The 15,423-nt window shown below is 34.0% G+C and overlaps 2 pseudogenes; both read left to right on the top strand.

The window, feature by feature from the left end:
* The first annotated feature begins 352 nt into the window (after positions 1-352).
* Positions 353-7,547, top strand: LOC110693489 (annotated as a pseudogene).
* A 2,672-nt stretch (positions 7,548-10,219) lies between these two features.
* Positions 10,220-14,866, top strand: LOC110693371 (annotated as a pseudogene).
* Positions 14,867-15,423: the final 557 nt, after the last annotated feature.

The following is a 15,423-nucleotide window of genomic DNA, read 5'->3' as shown; positions in this document are numbered from 1 at the left end:
TTTCCCCTTAGATCTCCACCTTGTATATTTTTTAACTTTGTTGTTTGGTTCACCTGATTTTCATAGATAATTAAATTCCCCATGAATTTTGTTTTAACTATGTTGTTTGGTAACTTGGTTGACATTATAAAGTAAAAATAGAGGAAATCACCATTTATGGGAATTTTCATTCCCTACAAATGTAAGAATTGATTACCCACCCCTAGCCCTTAGTCGTTCATAATTCTCATGATTTATGAATTCTCACGTGACAACCGAATATATTTATCTAATTCCTTTTCATGTTTTCCATATATTAAAATTTCTCAGGAGAATTTATTTTCTACTATGTCAATCAAACAAGACCAAAACATAGAAAGAGGTTTGAAACCCGTAACCTTATGGAATGTATACCCAACCCAATTCTCACAAATTATTTTAAGAATACTCCTGTGTAACAAGGGCATTAGTACTCTTAGTGAAAGTTCTGAAACAGAGTTTGTTCATTTCTAATGGCCGGCGAAACCAGTGGCAGCGGATCTTCGCCTCTTCCTGATCAACGGTGCATGCTACCCAATATAGAATTTCCGACCAAATTGAGTTCAAATTCTCATACCACTAATTCCCAATTTTGCTTAATATTTTGCCAATTGATGCATTTGCCCTTTTCTGATCGGCTTAACAGGAGATTTCAGGTTTTTCCATTACTTGAAATTCTAATTCCAATATCTCTTTTTTAATAATCCAATTGTTGAATTTACTATGTTTATTCGCTGATTTGAAGCTGTTTAATTTATGTTTTTTGGTTTAATTTGGAGTTGAATTTGGGTTGTTTGTGATGATTTTTCGGAACAAATGCAAAGTTGGATTTGTATGCTTTATTTTTATGAAGCTACTGAATTAATGTCAATTTTGATATACTAAAGGTGTTGGTGGTGGTGAATTGGTGATGAACTAGAAATTAATTCTGCAATTGAATTTTGGTTCTGAATGGTAGTGATTGTGATAGTGTACTTATTGCTGTCAAAATGAACTCAGATGTTAGATAGAAATGAAGATAGGATGGAGAAGAGGGAGAGTATGGATGACATCAGGGAGGGCCGGGTTGGTGTCGTAGCTGACTGAGTCTTAGTGTCTCACCTAATTACTACATTCAACATCTGAGTTAATATTGTCATGTTCTTGTGCTTGTTGATCCAGGTCTAGATCATCAAAAATCGTACGCCTGGATGTAGTGCTTCAAGATTATCGATGGGATATTTCGACTCTTGAGGCCTCCTTTATCTTCATAAGGACCTAGGTTGAGGATTATTCATAGAGATCTACAAGCAGGCAACATATTGCTTGTGAACAGCTCAATCCAAAGATTTCAGCTTTTGGAATTGCAAGGGTATTCAGGACCAAACAGATCAATTCACGGTAGTTGGCATCTTGTAAGCATTTGACTTATTGGCGTAATAATAACCTTCATATGTATCAATCATTGATCTTAAACACAGTGAAATTTTTTGATATTTGAATTATTTGCAGTGGCTAGTGGCTACCTGTCTACTGAGTATGTTTGGAAGACCTTTTTTTTTTCCTCCCCTGGGAAATCTGATGGAAGTAGTTTTGGAGTGCTACTTTTTGAGATTATCAGTGGAAGAAATTCCAGTAGCTTTCTAGAAAATTAATATACGCGCCTCTTAACTCTATGTATGTTATTCAAAGTGAAATGTCCTTGTAGGAAGTAATGAGTGCCTTCATGACTAATACATCTGCTTTAATGGTTTTAGGCATGTAAATTATGGAACAAGAATAATATGCTTTTCATGATCGAGCCAAGTCATCAAACATCCCTCCTTTCAAGGTGAGATTCTAAATATAGGCAGTTGGGGTTGTTGTGTACTTGTGTGTGTAAGAATTTCCCTAAGATAGACCATCCATTTTGGCATTAAGTTTTATATTTAAGTTCATTCCATTACTAATCTTCCATACCCAAAGCAACCTATCTTCAATCAAGGGATTGTTAGTTTTACTGATGAGGGCCCCCCCCTTCCCCACAAATAGGCCGAGAACCATGGTGAACACATTTTTTTTTTTTCCTTACTGTTGTTGATATTATGTGCATCCTGAAGAGATTTTTTATATAGTTTGTGTGTATGAAAAAGTCGTATTTTGTGAAGCATGTAGGGCACCTTAATTCCCCTATTTGGGTTGGCTCTGTGTCTGAAAACTGATAAGGGTTAAAATCTTACTAAAAGGAAGAAGGATTGTGCATAGTTTTTTAGTACTAGTATATTTTCATTGTACCAATTCGTGTAAACTTTTGTATGCCTGCAGAAGACAACTTAAGCAATATTTAATCTGTAAGTTGTGGTCTAGAGAATCTTTGAATCTAAGTTGTGACTTTCTAGTGAAAGCAACACCGATAGTTGATTCAACATGAGTTTCTTTCTTTTGCGGGTTTGACTCTGCTGAAAAGAATAATACTTGGACTGAGTTGGATGCTAATAATATTAAGAACAGTATAGTAGTGGAAGTTTAAAAAAAGAATCCTAGATGTAATTAATTAAAGGAACAAAGAGATAAGTGGAATAGATAAAAGGTTTGTGTTAGGCATGTAAAATCCCAATGAGAATAGTTTAGGTGTAATATTAAACTATTTATTTTTGTGTATTGAAATGGTGGTCTGAAAAATATGGCTTGGTAATAGGTAAGTGATGTTGACTTGTTTATATTGTTTGAAAATGGTTTGTGAGCTATCATTTTAGAGCATGGTATGTACTTGATAATGTTTGTACACCTATCCAACTGTCCAGACTAATAACTCTTACTAAAGAGGTAAAAATGAGGTGTCAAAAGAATTTTTTCTGACATTTTATATGATAATTATAAAAAGAAAACTGGTTAAGACACTCATTTGATCATATCGACATATCAGCCAAAATTTGATGATCCTTCAATAACCACTTAGACCACAATTTAAAATCTGAAGTTTTAGCGATAAAAAGTTGCAATATTAATTCCCTTAAAAAAAAAGAAAAAGAAAAAGGTTGCAATATTAGTGTATTATGCTTTATCTTATCCCATTATAGGTACATTATATCAACATTTACTTCTCCTGTTTTATTGTAATTGGTATGTTTTTATTTTTGGAAGGCTGCAATATGATACAACATTAAATTATTTGGCTAATAGTTGTATCTATTTCTGTTCTCATTATACGGATTTTTTTCCCTTTCAATCTTTCTTACCCCCTTATAATTTGTGCATCTCTCATGTTGTAACATGCTTACCACCCTTGCACGGTGACATTTGTCACTTAAATAGCGTTAGAAATTTCTAGGGAAATTAGAGAAAAATTAAACGGAAAATTGCAGAGTGTTCTTCTAGACATAGCTGCTGCTCCTTTTCCTGCTACTTTTATATATTTTGTTCAGTTGTTTAACAAATATGGACATGGTATTATGGAAGACCTACAATACTACAACAAAAAGATGAAATATATCATGAGGAATGTTTGATTTATGTACTTCTACGGTTCTACCATTGTTTTTAAATACTTCTAACATTGTTTACTAGTTCAAAGTTGCAAGTTGCTTCATAATTTATATAGTTTGACAATGTGTATTTTATGCAAATAAGTATTTTGTCAGCTGTCCTTTTATATGTAAATTGAAATTCACTGACTATGTTATGTTGCCATGTGAGTGGGCATTTGGCAAATTGCCGATAACAAAAAAAAAACTCTAATGGCAAGTTCCTCAATAATTACTCTATTTTTTATTTGTTTTCTATATCTGAGATTTTTTTCAACAGCTACCAATATTACCTCCACCAAATTCCTTAGAGACTCAGAAACCTTAGTATCTAATGATTCTGTTTTCAAGATTGGGTTTTTCAGTCCTGTTAACTCAACAAACCGATATGTGGGTATCTGGTATAATCTTGGGGTATTTGATGTGAATAATGTAGTATGGATAGCCAACAGGAATAACCCAATCAACGACTCTTCTGGGGTGCTGAAAATATCTGAAGATGGTAATCTTCAACTGTCAAATAGACAAAACATGACCTTTTGGTCGTCAAGTGTATCTCATCATGCAAACAGTACTTCTATTGCTCGGCTTCTAGACACCGGGAACCTTGTTTTATTTTCAAGTGCTAGTGGGAATATCATCTGGCAGAGTTTTGAGCATCTCACAGATTCGTTATTGCAACAGACAAACATCACAATTGACCCATCATTGGGTAGAGGTATGGATGGGAACCCAGTACTACAATCTTGGAAGAGTGCTTCAGATCCGTCAAATGGACCCTTTAGTATTTATTTGATCCCTCAAAAAATGTTGAATTTTTCACTCTCAATGGTGACAATATCCATTGGCGTTCTGGTCCATGGAATGGTAGCCATTTTCTTGGTGTGCCTTATTCATCTACAGGTGTATTCCATATCTTTTATAATGACCATGTAGACACACTGAACGTATTATTCTCTGTTGCAGACGTATCATTTCTGTTTTATTATAAATTGAATCATGATGGAAATGTTATTGAAAAGCATTGGGATGATGTTACGCAGAAGTGGGAAAGTAATTGGGTGTCCATCATGACAGAGTGTGATTTATTCGGCAAGTGTGGTCCTTTTGGGCGCTGTAACCCAAATGATTCACCAATTTGTAATTGCTTGAATGGCTTTAAGCCAAAGAATACAGATGAATGGAGCAAAGGCAATTGGACTAGCGGGTGTGTCCGAATGACACCATTGCAATGTGGCATTACAGGAGGCATTGAGGATGGATTTTCAAGGCTTAAGCATATGAAGGTGCCACATAATCCCAGCTTTGAATTGCCACAAGATAAAAAAAAATGTAGAAGTAAGTGCTTGGAAAGTTGTTCATGTTTAGCTTATGCGTATGAAGACGGATTTGGTTGCATGGTATGGAAATATGGAAACATTGTAGACGTACAAGTATACTCCGCTGATGGTGTTGATCTGTACATTCGCTTGGCTAGTTCAGAACTGGATCCTTTTAATGCTCCTCGCAAAACTCAAGGTGATCCCTCTATATGAGTAAATGACTTCTCTCTAATAACATTATTTGTGTTGTTCATAATTGAAGATTTTCAGCAATTCAATTTTCATATTTGATATCTATATATTAATTGTTGAAGGTAATTATTTTTTGATGAATTGTTCATCGGGAGGGCCTAACTCTGAGGGTGAGGGATTCTAACTCACAGAAATACGTAGCCAAATTGCTGGTAAAAAGTTGCACCATATGGTTAAGAGGTGAGAGTTAACTATTGTTTGTTGGGACACTTGGGATGTAGGAGTATATATCGTGAGCTCCCACTTGATTATCATATGTTAAGGGTAGTATAGTATTGCAAAGGAATAATATAGCTGGCATTTTTCAAATGTAAATGTAAAATGATGAAGTACTACCAAATGCATTAGTTAATTGAGATTGATAGTGGATGCTGATGTGATTTTTTTTGTTGTTGTAGGTGATACTAGCAATATAAAAAAAATTATTGTAATCACAGCAGTCGTTGGGACAACTACCTTTGCTGTCTTTGGGTACTGTCTGTGGAGATGGATGCATCGACGATATGGTGACCTTTTTTCCCCCTTCTTTTTTCATATGCCTTGTCTGCAAATTTTGTCTTGTAACTTTGAGGCCTTTGACAAGTAGCTATTCTTTTTGCCGTGCATAGCAGGTAAAAAGGCTACAAATGTGGAAACGCAAATTGTTGATTCCGAAGTGGATCAAGCTGAATTCAAAGATTTGTCACTGTTTACCTTTAAGGATTTGGAAGTTGCAACTAAATGCTTTTCAGAAATCAACAAGCTTGGGCAAGGTGGGTTTGGTCCGGTGTACAAGGTAAGTAAATTGATTATACTATGTATACAATGATTGGAGCAAATTAATATTCAGTATATAGAATAGGATATAAGCTAAGGCTGAATGTTGTGTGATTATTTTTCCTTAGGGAAAATTGGAAAATGGGCAAGATATAGCTGTTAAAAGACTTTCAAGGGCCTCAGGACAAGGTCTACTAGAATTTATGAATGAGGTTCTTGTTATATCAAAACTTCAACATAAAAATCTTGTCAAACTACTGGGTTGCTGTGTAGAACAAGAAGAGAAATTACTGGTTTATGAATACATGCCAAATAACAGCTTAGACGCACTTCTCTTTGGTATGCTTCTTGAATAATATGTATTTTATAAAATTTGAATTCCCTTGCAGCATCAGTTACTTTTGAGCATTTTTTGATGTTTTTGACATCTAACACATCTGTTGATCAGATACGCATCATAAAATACATTTAGACTGGAAGAAGCGTTTCAATATTATAAGTGGGATTTGTCGAGGCCTCGTCTATCTCCATAGAGATTCTAGATTGAAAATTATTCATAGAGATCTTAAAGCTAGCAACATTTTGCTTGATGAAGATTTCAATCCAAAGATATCTGACTTTGGAATGGCAAGGATATTTGAGAACAAACAAGATCAAGCCAATACCTTAAGGGTTGTTGGCACCTAGTAAGCATATCTACAACTTATCCTTATTATCAGTCTGTTATTTATGTTAATTGTATATAGTAAATGAAAATTTGACTCAACTCCTATGTCTAATGACTGAAAGTATGATGTATTGCATTGTTTTTCCTTTCCTAACACAGATTATGGCTTTTTTTTTTAACAAATCCCTTTCACATAAAGATGCATTAAAGAAATTTTCTGTCATAGATTGATGAAATTGACTGAGTTTTGACTTGTTTTCAGCGGTTATATGTCTCCAGAATATGCTATGGAAGGCCGCTTTTCAGAGAAATCTGATCTTTTTAGCTTGGGGGTGCTACTACTTGAGATTGTCAGTGGCAGAAAAAATAGTAGCTTTCTGAATAATGAGTCTTTAAGCCTTTTAACTTATGTATGTTACATTACTAGGGATAACATTTTTCTCATTGAAACTTTTAACCCTTTTCTAATTTCTGTTTGCAAAGACCAGGTTAATATCTTAATTGCTAATACATTTGCTTTGATGACTTTAGGCATGGAGATTGTGGACTGAGAATGATATGCTTTCATTGATTGATCCAACCATTTTCGATCCTTCTTTTAATGGTGAGATTTTGAAGTGTATACAGTTGGGGCTATTGTGTGTGCAAGAATTTCCAGAAGATAGGCCTACCATTTCAGTGCTGATATCTATGCTTGATTTTTATGATATTATGGATCTACCGCATCCAACGCAACCTGGCTTTATTCACAGGAAAGTTTATTCTACTGATGAAATCCTTCAAAGTAGCCAAGAACAGGGATCTGTAAACTGTGTCTCTCTTACTGCATTCAGTGGTCGGTAGTATGTGCGCTCTTAAGTGGATATGCTTGCATACTTTCTGGTGCTCATCTCTGTGTGTGTGTTTGTGTGTTTTTTTTGGTTACAGATGTGAAAGTATGTTGTGATTGACGAACTGGTAGTCTGGTAATGCATTTGCATACGATTGATAAGACTCATGTTCCATGATAGTTAAACGTTTCTTATCATATACTCCATTTGTTCTTTTTTACTTAACCGGTTTCTTTTATCACGCTTGCCAATGCACAATTTTAACCATCAATAATTTTAATACTCTATGAGTAAAAATTATAAAAGTTATATATTGTGATAGTACTTATTTAGACGATTCTAACAAGATCCTACATGAATATGTTTTTCTTTACCTATAATTCACAAAACACGGTCAAGGTGGGTTAGTGAATAGTTTAAAAGTTAAAGTGGGTCAAGTAAAAAGAACAGAGAAAGTATATTTTCTTCATAAATTATCTTTATTACTCAACACCACATCGAAAGTGGTAATGGATATTAATGCAGAATTAAGCATTTGAGGCCGTTCAAAAAAAAGTATTTGAGGATAGACTAGCCTTATGATAGATATTTCAGTAGAAATTACTGTAAAACTCTAACAAAGGGGTAGTATATGTATGTATCATCATAGTGATTAAATCTGCAGACTCACCAATGGAACTAGTTGGCTCCTGTCTGAAATTGCTGGATATGAAACTATGAACGCTTACGGAGAAGCTGGCTCCTCTTTCTACTATTTCAATAAGAGTTGCAATTCAAGTCACTCGTTTTTTTGGGGACAAAGAGCAAAGATAATTTATTAAGTTAAGCTTGAAATGTCAAGAACAACAACATCGCGAGCACCATCAGGCACCTCCTCCATCCAAATCCTTACTAGTCTTAGCTAAATTATGAGCCATGCCATTACTCCTTCTACCCACATGAGTTTGTGAGAGTACTCTCAATAGAAGTGCACAAATTGGCCAAGTGGAGAATGTTCCTTCACAATAAGACCGAATCTTGTATCTTCTTGCTTTTTACCCTTCAAATAGTATAATAATTTCAGATTGCAATGGATGCGTCTAAACAAGGAGTTCATATGTCATTGTTCCATTTACCTTAGTTCTGCTTATGTAAACAAATACAAGTTAAATTAAGAATTAACTAGTAGTAGTTTTGTTAGCTCTATAAGTAGAACATGAAGTGAATTGATTGCAGCTGTTGGTATTTAGATAATTGTATTAAGTCTTAAAGTAACTCAACTTAAGACTCCATACATACTACTAAAAAAAAAAAAAAAAAGTTGGTAAGTTTATTCACTTATTTGAGTTTAATTGATAATTGCATGTTTGCTATTGCAAGGGATTCGAAAAACTGTCAATTTTGATGTATTACAGTTAAGTGTAATTAAATTTTGATTTTGGATGTGAAAGAATAGAGATAGACGAGATAGAGTACTTTATGTAGTTCAATTACGAAAAACAGAATTGTATTCATTGACATGAACTATAATTCAACTATAACTATTGACACGAATTTGTCAATATAGTTAAATTAACATGAACTTGGTCACTAATGTTTGTATGAACGAAGTGCTTGTGAATTTGTGATAATTAAACATCTATTCATGTATGTTATAGAAATTGAAACAAATTTCCATTGAATGAGCGTCTTTGTGAGTAACACATTTGGTGTAATGTTTTTAGGCATAAAAATCATTGATTGAGAACAATATGCTTTCCTCGATCGATCCAGCAATTTTTGATTCATCCTTTCAAGGTGAAATTTTGATGTGCATACAGTTGGGTTTATTGTGTGTGCAAGAATTCCCAGAAAGATTGATCAGAGCATCCATTTTGACGAAGATGTCCATGCTTCATGTCAATAACATTACTGATCTTCCACATCCAATGCAACCTGGCTTCACTCAAAGTAAGGCAAGTTAATTCTCTGATGAGTCCTCTCCAATAGCTGATGTAGAACTATGAGTTACTTAACTTTCCAAAAAAAAATTTAATTGACGATTTCCAACTCCTACCTCACTCGCCTATAAACACTCTAACACATTGGGTTAAGGGTTTTTCATCTCTAATTACATCAAAATACTTATTAATATATGAATCTCTTATGACTTAATTGGCTTATGGAGTTCAGTTAACAGAAACCGTTAGGGATATATATACACTATTATTAGTATTATGAGCATTTAAATGACTTTTTTGGGTGTTTTTGTGATTTCCTTTCACTAAGGGGTAGGTGTGATCATATGGCATTGTACTTAGAGGTAACTATAAGAAATTTCTTAAACAAGGATTGTTAATTACATGACATGGCAAGATGGCAGTAGCCATGTAGTGGATTTCTAATGATGACTCTAAGATAACAGTAGGTCTTGTATTGATTGGATGTTTTGTAAATTGCTTTTTAGTTACATGGCAGCTTTTGTTACTTAAATAGTGCTATAAATAACTGGGGGAACTACATGAGAAAACTGCAATTCTGCAAATTTAATATCCTGATATAGCTGACAGTCATGCTACTATTTTCTAATTGTGTCTACTTGTTCAACAGAAATAGACACAGTAGATATTCCTAATACAATTCGTTTAGGATGACAAGGAGATCAAAAGTAATGATGAGGAATGTTCAAAATTCCGTACTTATGTTATACACTTATACCATTGTTTATTTGTCCAAGTTGCAACATGCCTCAGATTAAGTATAGCATATATGTACAACTGTCATATGGTTGACAAAGAGAATTTTATGCATATTTGAGTACAAGTAATTTATGCTTATTAAATATCATCGACATATTTGAGTACTTAAGTAATCGTGCCGTTGTCAAACTGGCCATAACCAGGTATAAAAAACATAAAATTGTAATGGCAAATGTTTCAATGTTAACTCTGCTATTCATTTGTTGTCTTTGTTTGAAATTTATCTCAGCATCTGCCAATATTACCACCACTGAATTTCTTAGAGACTCAGAAACCTTGTTGTCCAGTAATGCCACTTTCAGGCTTGGATTTTTCAGCACCGATGATTCAACAAATCGCTATGTTGGAATTTGGTATAATATCGTGAATGAGACAGTAGTTGTATGGGTGGCCAATAGGAACAACCCTATAACTGACACTTCTGGGGTGCTGAAAATATCTGGAGATGGAAATCTTCAACTCTTAGATGGACAAAACACGATCTTTTGGTCGTCAAATGTATCTCTTCCGGCAAACACTTCTTCAGTTGCTCAGCTTCTAGATACCGGAAACCTTGTTTTGCTTTCAACTGCTAGTGGGAAGATCTTGTGGCAGAGTTTTGAGCATCTCACAAATGTGTTGCTACCACAGACAAGCATCATAACTGATCTCTCAATTGGCAGTGGTACGGATGAGACACCAATATTGCAATCATGGAAGAGTTCTACAGATCCATCAGTTGGACAATTTAGGATTGGATTGACTCGACACCCAAATACTGAACTTATCACTCGTGATGGTGACAGAATATTTTGGCGGTCTGGCCCATAGAATGGTAGCCAGTTTCTTGGAATGCCTAATGGGTACCGGGAGACATTCCATATCGTTTATAACGATCAGGAACATACTCTTAACACATTATACACCGTCGCTAGTGAACCATTGCTGGAACACTATTTGTTAGGTTTAAATGGAATTATTGCCCTGGATATCTGGGATGATGGTAGCCGAAGGTGGGAAATTGGGTGGCAATCCATTTTGTCAGATTAGTTTGTGGTCAGTGGTCCATAGTAAGTGTATGTTCATTCATGCATACTTTGTGGTTATCTAATTTTAATTTTTTGGGGTGAATCGGGGGTTAAGCGCGTTGTGATGAACTGGTATTATGTTATCAGTATGCATTGTAATTGGTCATAAATTGAGGGTTTTTGTATACTTTATATATGAAAAGCTTTTGTTTATATTGTGGTAATGAATCCCCCAAACATTAGTTTTTTCTTCATAATATGAAGAAAACAAGATATTTTGGGGTATTACTAGCAATACCATATTGGCTATAAAATATTTTGTACAAATTTACATGTAAAATCATTATCATTGCCCTGTCTAGCGATTGCTTGGATGTTAACATGTCACTAAGATTGAAGATGAATATTGCAGTAAACACTGGCCAGAAAGTGATCAAATATGCAGTTTAGTTGATTGTACGTACTAGAATTTGATATGGTGATATGGAATATTTTCTAATTAAATACGGAGTATGTATCTTCTCTTTTTGTACTAGAAAAACAATAACTTTATTTAGGCCCCGTTTGTTTTGGCATGCAAGTGTCAAATCTTTATCATTAATAATCATTAAATTAATTCAACTAGATCGTTGTATTTGTGTACATGATTGGAATTGAATTTCTACAATTACATATTTTTCTTTTTAAATGTTCCTACAACATGCATTGTGCAAGTTGATCAGTCAACTTGGTTCATACAATACCATAGACAGAACTACAAAAGTGACATCATTTTTATTAGGAATTAGGATTACACTATAACTGAAGTGTAAACCAACATTTTCTGTATTGAAGTATAACCTTGTAGTTAATGTATGTACTAAAATATTCTAGCCTTCTCTCAGGTAGATTGTCGTGGTCATAACACTTTCCTTTAGATTTTGAAAATACTTGCAGTCTTGCACTGTATATTGATTACTTTCTTTGTTCTTGTATCAACTTTGACAGTCCGACCCTACTATAATAAGGATGGAGGGAGAAAGGGGGAGTATATAGGAATATAACTACTACTATATATAGGAAAGTTCTCGTCAATGGCGTGTGACACTATATATATACATAAAAATTAGCAAAAGTTAGGACTTTTAACATAAGTTTGACAATTTCTTTTCTATAAGATGAAGTAAGGTATGAAATAGTAAGGTAAGGTGGAGTGCATGCATAATTTTTTGTTTTTTCTTAAGCAGATAAAACTCAACACCGGAAGAGAGTTATAGTTGTTGTGGGGATTATCGGCACAGCTGCACTCATAGGCATCATGTATTTTCTATGGAGGTGCATCTATCGTCCAAGATATGGTGACGCTTTTGAACTTTATTTCCCTCTTAATTAAACTGTATATAGTACCTACATATGCTGAATTTTGATCTACTTCTTGCATAAGTTGCAATGACAACTAAGATGTATATAAAACGTCTTCGTTGTTTGTCAAGCAGCCAATAAGGTTACGAGCAAGGAGATTATCATTGAAGATAGTGGGAGTACTGGTGAATCTGAATATCAAGATTTACCGTTGCTTAAATTTGAAATGTTGGTACTTGCAACAAATAACTTCAAAATAACGAACAAGCTTGGTCAAGGCGGTTTTGGTCCAGTTTACAAGGTTTAATTTTGCTTAAGATATGCAACTTATTTTTGTGTTAGCATACTTACGACCATTAATCAAGTTTAATGCACGATGCCTGGCCTTCTAATTTGTTTAGGGGACAATAGAAAATGGAAAAGAAATAGCTGTGAAAAGACTTGCAAGAGCATCCGGACAAGGCCAACGAGAATTTATGAATGAAGTTATTGTAATATCGAAGCTTCAACACAAAAATCTTGTTAGGCTACTAGGTTGCTGTGTAGAAGGAGATGAAAAGTTGTTAGTCTATGAATTCATGCCAAACAAAAGCTTGGATGCATTTCTATTTGGTATGTTTCAAGGTGTTAATGATATTCAAAGCGGTTAATATTTATGTATCACTAATATAGTTTATGTAGTGGTTTGCTTGGTCTTTTAACCTTATGTTTAAATCGGTGTCTGTCCATTGTTTAGATCCAGTTCAAAGGGAGCTTCTAGACTGGAAAACACGGTATGGTATTATCAAAGGAATATGTAGAGGTGTGCTCTACCTTCATAGAGATTCCCGATTGAAGATTATTCATCGCGATCTTAAAGCAAGTAACATTTTCTTGGACGAAGAGCTCAATCCAAAGATTTCTGACTTTGGGATGGCAAGGATATTTGGAGGCAAACAAGATCAGGCTGACACTCTAAGGGTTGTCGGTACTTAGTAAGCATTCATCTCCTCAAATTATTTTGATAATAGGATGAATGGGAACAGATATTTATAATTCAGGCCAAGACTTTGTTAGCCCTTTTGCTAATTAATTTCCGCACATAATGTACAGTGGTTATATGTCTCCTGAATATGCAATGGATGGACGATTTTCAGAAAAATCGGATGTGTTTAGTCTTGGTGTGCTATTATTGGAGATTGTAAGTGGACGAAGGAATGGAAGCATTCGTGATGATTCCATGAGCCTCATAAGCTATGTAAGTCGCCAAAAATGGCTAAATCACACATAAAAATACTTTTTCCTAACAATTTTAAGTCTCTTCCAGTGCATAATTTATCCTCTTCCTGTAATGCTTTTTATTAGGCATGGAAGCTTTGGAATGAGGATGAGATACATTCCCTAATTGATCCTACAATTTCCGGTCCATGCTACGAAGTTGAGATTGTGAAGTCGATACACGTAGGGCTATTGTGTGCGCAAGAATATCCTGAAAACAGACCGAGCATTTCAAGTGTGATTTCGATGTTGGATTGTGAGGTAATAGATCTTCCACGCCCATTACAACCTGGATTTACACAATGGAGAACTTGTCTAGCAACTGAAGATGCGAAACAACAACATTGTTCTGATAATCTCGTGTCAATTTCTTCTGTACAAGGTCGATAAATCCTGCTATACCAACAACCCTGTAGTGGACTCTGATTACATACAATTCCTCAAATGTTTGTGGCGGTGTCAAAGTCATTACTTGAAAGAAAGATACACGGAATACGTCCGTCTCCTCTCAAAACTATAACCTTATCTAGTAATTGGTGTTATGAAAATTCATCCTATGATTCTTCATTTTTTGTATGTGTTACACTTTTTAAATGCAATTTTTTTTTTTTTTACAATTTATTACACTTTCATTTTGGGCAAACTATTATTACATTTTAAAATTATATCTCAGTCCCTTCTAATGATCTTCACTCAAACTCAAATATTACATTCATTATATATTATGCGCAATTTATGTAAACAGAAGTACTTTTTATTATTATTATTATAATAATTAAGGAATTTTGTTAAGAACTACCAATTAAAACACGTGTTTTGAAAATAATTTTCAATTAATTTATTTTTTTTCTGAAAACTACATCACAAAATTGTAAAAAGTTTAACTAACACTACAACTCTAACATCTGGCTAGAATCTTCAGTATGTGGGTCCCATTTTTTACCTTTCTTTCCTTCTTCTTCTTCTTTTTTTTTTTTTTTTTTTTGACAGAACCTTTCTTTCCTAAAATCACCATCTGAATTGATTAAATTACCCTTCCTAAAAGTAAAAGTGAGACCTATAATTATTTCCTTTCTTTTCACATCTCTTATAGTTTTACCTTCAATAAAATACTGATTTCACTATTTTATTGTTAGTTTTTTTGAAAGGCATATATGAAGTAAATAATAATGTGAGAGTAATCTGATCATAATATATGTTAATGAATACTCCTTCCATTTTTAAATACTTGCTTCAATTCTCCATGCGCGGAGTTTTAGGAGAAATTGAAAAAAGTAATAAAATATGGAGATAGTGGGGTAGTTGAGAGAATAAAAAATTATAAAACTCAAAAGTAGTGAAAGAATAGGAGGAGAGAGAGTATGATATTAGGTCCACTAAATGTAAAAATTGAATTCAATATTGTAAAAGCTTTCCAAAAAAGGAAATGGAGCAAGTATTTAAAAACGGCCGGAAAAGAAAAGTGGAGCAAGTATTTAAAAATGGAGGGAGTAATGATTAAAAAGAAAAATATGGAAAACGCTTTACTCTTGAAGCCCTATAATTATTGCATGTTCACTTTAAACACATTACAATTCTATAGTAGTCTTTATCAATTTAATAAGTGAAGGAATCGACAAGATTTAGGGTTTTATAAGCTCATGCTACGAAGTTGAGATGAGCCAATAAAAAATATGAAGCCTAATCGAATAACCTCCATCTTAAAGATAAGATCCATTTATTGAAAGGATTTTTTAAAAAAAAATTGGCTTACCACCGGTGGAAGCCCCTACAA

Source organism: Chenopodium quinoa, unplaced genomic scaffold (assembly GCF_001683475.1).
Source record: "Chenopodium quinoa cultivar QQ74 unplaced genomic scaffold, ASM168347v1, whole genome shotgun sequence".
In the NCBI taxonomy this organism is placed as follows: domain Eukaryota; kingdom Viridiplantae; phylum Streptophyta; class Magnoliopsida; order Caryophyllales; family Amaranthaceae; genus Chenopodium; species Chenopodium quinoa.
Note: the sequence above shows the minus strand (reverse complement) of the source record. Positions and strands in the feature narration are given on the sequence as shown.